The 8,338-nt window shown below is 43.4% G+C and overlaps 1 pseudogene; it reads right to left on the bottom strand.

The window, feature by feature from the left end:
• Nucleotides 1-534: 534 nt before the first annotated feature.
• LOC142456284 (leukocyte surface antigen CD53 pseudogene) lies at nucleotides 535-1,172 on the bottom strand (annotated as a pseudogene).
• Between the last annotated feature and the right edge of the window lie 7,166 nt (nucleotides 1,173-8,338).

Raw genomic sequence — 8,338 nt, 5'->3', positions numbered from 1 at the left:
AGGAGCTGATACCAAAGGCTAAAATAGAAATGTTTTGGAAATGTCGAAAGCAACATATGTACAAGCGTGCTTAATACAGTTGAGTCACAGATTGTTATAAGATTGGTAAGAACCCCCCACTAAGATGATTAATAAAAACAAAAACACAGAAGATCTAAAGGAGACCTTCCACTTAGGGGGAAAGAGCATGCTGTTATTCTTCTCGCCAAGGGTCCCGTTCAAAAGGAAGCAGGGTGATGGCAGTGATCATCAGTGAGTTGTTTGTACCCAAACAGCCCTCTGGCACGAGTGTCGCCACCGTGAGCAGTACGGGGGCTGCTGTCAAAGTTGATATATGATGGGCTTGCTGCTCAAGAAGGGAATGCCTGACCAAGAATACCCTCATTTTTGGTTTAATGAGACCGGGACCAAACTGGGGTTAGATGCAATGAGCACACAAATCTTATTCCAGGAGATGACCGCTGAGGGCTTCATGCTGCAAATGGTTTTGAATTTCTGGAGATTCAAGCTTCTCCAACACAGGGTAGTTGCAGGTCACAACCCCAGGATCTGGCTGGTTTTATCGATCTGGCAGTTCAAGATCAGCGCAAAGGCCATCCCCAACACCCGGATCACACATATGCAGATAGTGATGATTCCAATATACAGGAAATTGGAGTGAAACCACAGTTTTGCTTGCATATAGCAACCCTTCGTTTGTGGATCTGAGGGGCATGATTTGGGTACTCTGCTGGTCCAGTCACTTGTGTTACACCACAACACTTTAGAAATGACTGGAGAGAATCCCATGTGGCCTTGGTGCTGTTGGACTGGTGGTAGTGCTGGATGCTGCCACTCAGGCCCTCAGACACATACTCACTCAGCTTCTGTTCATACATGAAGAGCAGTATAGACAAGCTCACCTCCGCAAGGAGTATGATCAGCAGCAAGCCGAAGAACGACATAAGCAGACACTTGTTTTCCTTGATGGAGCCCATGCAGTCCATGAAGGCGCCCACCACGATGATGAGCACAGTGCCCAGGGTGAGGAAAGGGAGGTTCCGGAAGAGCACCCCAAAGTTGTGAACCAGAAAGTAGATCCCAAATCCCAAAATTCGGCAGCCACAGAACCAAAAGAATAAGTTGAAGGAAAACAGGATGTACTTCAGCAATTTCAAGCCACTCATTCCCATGCTGGATATCCCCCCCCCCCCCCTTGAGCTGGGGTCCTGGATTCAAACATCGAGCTCCTCAGGCACCTTTCTTCAGTTCTTTTCCAGGTCTTTCTTTTGAGGCACCTCTGGGTACCTGAACCTCCAACCTTTAGGGTAGCCAAGTGTGTGAAGTGTAGCATTGAGTGGTATCTAGCTCTGCATAAGATGCTATAAGAACCTTGTAAGATTTCGGCAGGGTCAGGGAATTCTTCCACATCTGTGCGTCACTTTGTCATACTGCGGTGACTTGCGTGCTGTCCGTGATGCTGGACGCTATGGCACTGATGCTTCAAGTAGCAGCAGGGTGGCCCCTGGTGAGCAGGTTTCAGTGGCGCTTTCAGCCTGAGACAGACGAAGGACAAAAGGGGCTGCCTCTCTACTTCCCAAAACGAGTCAATGCAAACCTTCCAAATCAAAACAAAATATTGTCTTACATATTCCTGGAATATGAGCCCTCCAGTTGGCAGGCACGACACAATAGCTACAACAATGGATTCCAACTCCTAGTCAAGCTAGTGCAGGGCACCAAGCAATGCTTTATTCTGTTGTTCACGGGTCCCATGCATGGGAGCCAACTCGATGACAGCTAACAACAATCGATTTTGAGGCAGGAAGGCTCAAGGAAGCAAGCTTTCCCTCTGGATGAGATTCTGTCAAGCAGCAGGATTGGCTTTCTTAATAAATCTTATCCTAAAGGTTGGAGAAAGAGTGTGAGGCCAAAGCTGTTATTGGAAAATACATAGCTGTCACTCGGCTTGGCCAGGTCAGAGGGCTGTTTGATTGGTTTTGTAGTTTGGACAAGGCTCGTGTCTTTGTCTCGGTTCTGATTAGAGTGCTCTGTTTTGTCTTGATCAATCACGGTCACAGTCTTATCTGTTGTTGATGCTTTCTCAAGTTTATTATGTTCTGAGCACCGTGATAGTGTCAGGCCAGACGTCGCCTTGCTGGGGCTGCTTTGGTCTTCCTCAGAAGCACCGGGTCTAGCTCAGAGGGTGTTACAACAGTTGAGTGAGATGGCGGTGGCTTGCATGAGTGACAGCACTGGGGGGTGAGAAGTGTCTAAATTCAGGTCACGTGTAGTGGCAGTCTACACGCAAACTGTTTTGAGCTGTTAAGCTCCTCAGAAGGGCCCTGACCTCTCTTACTTCTGAGCCCTGCCTTGGATGCTCTCGCTCAGACCCATTTTCTACGGCCACTTCCCAGACTTGGCTTATCTGACATAGTTCTGTTTGTCTTTGTCAAATGTCACTTCAGGAATAGACTTTCCCGATCTCTAAGGTCCAATATCTGGGCTAGATGTCTCTCATTTTTGTTTCCACGAGACCTGGTTGCATTTTAATTGTTGGTTTATCTTTAGCCAACACAAAGTCCCTGAGAGGCCCTCATAATTTGTTTAACTACTAACCTAAAGCTTAGTGGTTAGAACCCACCCAGCACTGCTATGAAAGAGACCTGGCAAAATCTGTTCCATAAAGATTATGGCGAAGAAAACCTCATGGGACTGGTCCCCTCTCTAGCACACGGGGCGGCCATGCATCAAATGATGTGGCCACAATGGAGGGGGGCGTGAGTTTGCTTCTCTGTGTCCACATGAGGGAAGAATGATGTCTTCCGAGTCTCTGTGTGCACCTAAACCCAGACACCTACTAGACGATTAATAGATACATGTTGAATGACTCCATGTGTTAATGATATCTGTCGTTTTCCTCAGACTGGTTTCCAGTAAGTCATTATTGCTCGTTCCACTACCAATCCATAACGCCATTCCAAGACGAAGCTGACTCGTGTTTTGTGTATACTCACCAAGTAATATATTCCTGGAAGCGCTGTGCATGTTCAAATTTCCTGAAAATTAAATCTATAAACCACTCAAATAGCAGAAGCTCCTATGTAATACTGTGATTAAATGGCAGTAAGTGCCTTGGCTATGAATCGTTTAATTTGTTAGTAGAGTTAGGAGATATTTGCAAGTCTTTTACCTCGTATGATTTTGTAGGTCAAAAATAGTCTGGGGTTTTGTCATCCATTCATTTAACATCTACTCTTCAAGAACCAGTTGACAGGTATAATTCTAGTTCCTACAATTCCGCAGGAGTGAGGACATCGAAAAGAAACGCGGAATCAACAATGAAGCCTTGTGGCACAATGGGTAAGCACTCAGCTGCTAACCCCACATTTGGTGATCTAATAGGGTTTACATGATAGAGGATGAAATAAACCACCAAGGAATAAAATATAATGTACATTAAGCATAGCGCCAATAGGGAAAAGGCAATGAGAAGGGAGCTATGTTTTAGGAGTTGGGGATCTTAAGTAGGATTTCCAGGAAAAGCCTCAAGTTCTGAAGGAAGTGCAAGGGCCAGCCTAGCAGGTGTCTGCTGGCAGGCAGAGGACCCTGCTGGTACAAAGCCCCCGAGGTAGGAGAGATACCGTGCCTGGAGGCAACAGAGCCAGATCAAGGAGGCCAGTGTGGTTTGAGCCGAGGGGATGATGAGTGTGGAAGGGATGAGAAAAGATTAAGGTGGGTTATCTAGTTTGCCTCAAGACTGTGGCTTTTCCTGTGAATGAGAAGGGAGACTGGGAGGTCTATATAACAATTGTTTTTAAACAATTATTATTGCATACAAAATCATCTCATGTTTGTAAGATTGAAGGTCTTTGAAAGTTGGAATCTTTTATTTTCGGTCATTTTCCATAAGATCATTATATATATGTATTTAATCAACTTAATATGTTCATTGTAAAATATGTAGAAAGCATAAGCAAAATAAATGGAGGGAAGGTGAGGGAGAAAGGGGGGACAGATTACAAGGATCTACATATAACGGACAGCGGAAAAGTGGGTGAAGGGAGACTTTGGATGGTATAAGATATGACAAAATAATAATAATTTATAAATTATCAAGGGTTCATGAGGGAGGGTGGAGCTGGCAGGGAGGGGGAAAATGAGCTCATACCAAGGGCTCAAGTAGAAAGCAAATGTTTTGAGAATGATGAGGGAAACAAATGTACAAAAGTGCTTGACACAATGGATGGATGGATGGATTGTGAGAAGAGTTGTACGAGCCCCAGTAAAATGATTTAAAAACAAACAAACAAACTACTGCTATCATACCACCCTGAAAATAATAAAATCACTACTATTTTTTACTTCCTTTCTTTTTTCTTTATACATATATATGTACTGTTTAAAAACTTTACAAAGAGTATATATGAGGGGACATACAAATCCATATCGTTTTTTATTATTTTGTAATTTTCTTCTTTAAAAGACGTATTCTTGCTGCGTATGAATGAGGTGCAGAGAGAGGGTATTATATTTCAGCCTATCAATTCTGCACTTAACTTTCAAATCACTCATCAGCCCTCATTCCCATATTCTGCCCCATCCGCTCAGTCCCTGGTGTCTCTTCTTTCTTGTACGGACCTCCATTCACCCTTCCACCCGAGTCAATACCTGCCAACCTGTACACTGTAAACCTGTGACTGCCACACCTGTACACTGTCAACCTGTGACTGCCACACCTGTATACTGTCAACCTGTCACTGTCACACCCGTACACTGTCAACCTGGCAACCTGTACATTGCTTCATCTTCTCACCCTGCCCTCCCTTCCTTGGGACTCTCCAAAATCTGCACCCTTTGATATACACGTCTTTGATTTTATCCTTCTAGTAGTTGTCTCGTACAATATTTTGTGCTTTACTAACTTCACTCAGCATAAAGTTCTCCCAGTCCATCCATGTCATGCATAGTTTGATTGCAGATTTTTAGTGATGCAGAATACCCCACTGTGTGGCTGTGCCAGAGGCCCTTCATTCACTCTTCTTCTGCTGGGCCTTTGGGCGGCTTGTTACCTTTTGCTATTGTGAACAGGGCTGCTATGAACATGGGATCGCACGTGTCTGTTCATGTTATGTCTCTCACTTCTTTATGACATACTCCAAGCAGAGATACTGCTGGATTGTATGGAATTTCTATTTCCAGTTGTTTGATGTAGCATCCTATCGCTTTCCACATGGTCATACCTATTTATAGACTCAGCAACAGTGCACGAGAGTTTCCATCTCTCCATTCTCTCTCCAGTATGTGCTGTTCTCCATTTCTCAATGGGGCTATCATCGTCAGTGTAAGGTTATCGATCATCTTTGTTTTGATTTGTATCTCCCGGATTGCTAATGATCATGAGCATTTATTACATGTTTTTAGCCATTTGGATGTCTTTTCTGGTGAATTGTTCATGTACCTTACCCACTTTTTAATTGGATTATTCATTAAAACAATTTTTTACTGAGGTACTTGAGATTTCTATAGATGTCAAAGATTAGTCCCTTGTCTGTTGTGTCATTGCTGAAGATATTTTCCTCTGTCCATAGGTTCTCTTTTTACTCATTTGGAGAAATCTATTGGTCTAAATAAGTGTCTGATTTGTAGTAGGTCACAGCCATGTATCGTGTCTTCTAGTGTGTGTGTGCTTCATTTACCATGCGCTTTATTTAATATGTCTAGCTCTGAAAAGGGTCCTTAGATTTGTTCCTATTTCTCATTGATGATCTTTATAGCTTCAGGATTTAAATCTAGGTCTTTGATTCTTCTTGAGTTTGTTTTCTTGGTACATGTTGTGAGTTATGGGCCCCATTCTATTCATCCAATTTTGCCAGCACAATCTGTTAACTTGGTCTCTCAATGGTTATGGTCAAGGGAATTCTCTTTTAGTTCAATAACTTGGCTTTCCATTCCCCCACCCCCCAATTCTATCACTTTGCTCTTTTATCATGCTATCTAATTTTGTTATTTTATTATTTATATTATGAAATTCTATTTAGTGTAGGATTTTTAGTTTTCCTATTCTTTCTTGTTCTCTTGAACATTTCCTCCATCCATTGCAAGTACTTGACTATGATGCTTTGGAATTCTTTTTAATGGTAGTTCTGGGGCATTTTCTTCAGAATATCCCTTTGTACCTGGGTGCCATGCAGTATGTATGTGCGAGTGTGTGTGTGTGTGTGTGTGTGTTTCTACCTTGAGTGCCTGCCGTTTTGATGGCATTGTGGTCCTGCTGTTAATGTTGGATAGGCTGCAGTGTCATGTCGGGGTAGTTGACTCTGTCAGAGGATTCTGGAAAAGAAAAGAAACCATGAAAAAGGAGCCTGAAGGGAGAATAAAGAGGAAAGAGAACAAAAGAAAATAGAAAAAGAAACACAGAGTTGGAAAGAAAGCTGGAAAAAAACAAGGGGGGAAGGGGTATTTATTAATGAGAGAAAAAGAAGGGAGTAAAGGGGTGACTCTTGGGTGGATTCTTCCCTTGTCGCTACAGTCTGACAGCCGGGGGCAGCCACCATGAAAACGTTGTGGCCAAACTGGCTTTGCGGGTTTTGCTGTGCAGAGAGCCTCCCTGGGGTCTGCTTGTTGGCACCATGAGGGTGTTGCATCTGAGTCTGGTTGCTGGCACCGCTTGGGACTGGTGGCCTGGGCTGCTGCCATTGTGAAGGGTCATGAAGGGACCTGGACACCACCACTGCAGAGAGCCAAAAGAGTGGAACTGGCCCGGAAATGGGGGGAGGAGTCTGGGCCCTTGAGTGTGGGTCAGTCCCCTCTTTCCCTCCATCAGCTCAGTCCTGTAGCTGCTCAGAAGTGGGATTTGACTCAGCCAACTTTCAAGCCTTTTCTGAGATCACAGGTCACCCTGTCTGTCCTTCCTTCATGTCACTTCCTCCCTGTTCCTCGCAGAGGAGCCCAGTTCTGTGTGCTATCTTGCCCCAAAGCCCCATCATTTGTCATTCTGTTTCCACAAACTCTTTGAAGACCTTAATGAGAGGAAATAAAAAAGTATTGCTATTAGGTCTCCAATTAATATATAAATGGGTTTATTCCAAATAAAACATCTTTAAGTTCCTGTGATCAGTGGGTGGCTACAGACAAGTTTTCTCACTGAGACACTTATCTTAGCCCTGCTAGGGCGCCTTAAAAATGTTCTAATCAAAACCGTGACTTCTGGGATTGATTGAACAACAGAATTGCATGTGAATGGATGTATTCGATGTGTAAGATATGGCCAAAATATGGGGGGGGGGGGTATGGTGGGGGAGGGAAGACATAAAAGGCAGCAGATAGCAAGGAGTTCAAAAAGAAAGAAACTGTTTTGAAACTGATTGTGGTAATAATGGTACAACACTGCTTGACATGATTGAACTATGGGATGTTGTGATATCTGTCAGAGCTCCCAATAAAATGATTAAAGCAAAGCCAACTAACCAACCAAACAACAACAACAACAGCAAACCCAGTGACTTCTGAGGGGATCTACCTGCCCAGTTAAATTCAAGACAGAAAGGTCAGCTCAGAAGGCTAAGGAGCCTGTATTTTGGATTTCCGAAGGGAAACACTTTATAGGTTTTCTCAAGTAATACAAGATAATCATGGAGTTTATTATAAAGAAGTTTCAAGAAAATTGAAAATTATCTTGATGAGGAAAGGTCAAGAAAGTTGCTCTAAGGAATTTTTCCCATCACTGCAATGAACCTGCTCATTCCTCAAGTCTGGCAAGGGCTGGTCTAGGAGAATCTGCATTTTCTAAAACCTTTTACTATTCCCCCAATTTTTTCTACCCCCACATTGTTATGTGGTCCTCTTTGGGGTCACCACCCCACTGAATTTTGATGCACAGTTTAAAAAGTTATGTAAATATTTATGGCATGAATTAGGTCTCAAGTTGGATGTGGAGCCTTGGTGGCAGAGTGGGTTGTGCTTTGAGCTGTTAACTACAGGGTCAGCAGTTTGAAATTCCCACGTGGCCTGTAGGAGAAAAATGAGGCCCTTTATTCCCATAAAGATCACAATCTCTGAAACTCACAGGGCCAGTTCTAGTCTGTTTTGTAGGGTCATTATGAGCTAGAACAGATTTGATGGCAGTGGGTTAAGCTTTCTAAATGTTTAGTTTAGCAGAGAAGCTGCTAACTACAAGGTCAGTGGTTTGAACCCACCAGTCTCTCCTCAGAAGAAAGATGAGGCTCTTTCCTCCCCAGAAGATTTAAAGTCTCAGAAAAGCAGAAGGCTAATTCTACTCGGTCCTGTAGGTAGGTAAACCTTACCCCATCTATACTGATATTGCCTCTTTAGACCTTTTTCATCCCCCAAACTCAAA

Source organism: Tenrec ecaudatus, chromosome 9 (genome assembly GCF_050624435.1).
Source record: "Tenrec ecaudatus isolate mTenEca1 chromosome 9, mTenEca1.hap1, whole genome shotgun sequence".
Taxonomy (NCBI): domain Eukaryota; kingdom Metazoa; phylum Chordata; class Mammalia; order Afrosoricida; family Tenrecidae; genus Tenrec; species Tenrec ecaudatus.
The sequence above is the reverse complement of the archived record's forward strand: the minus strand, read 5'-3'. Positions and strand labels throughout refer to the sequence as shown.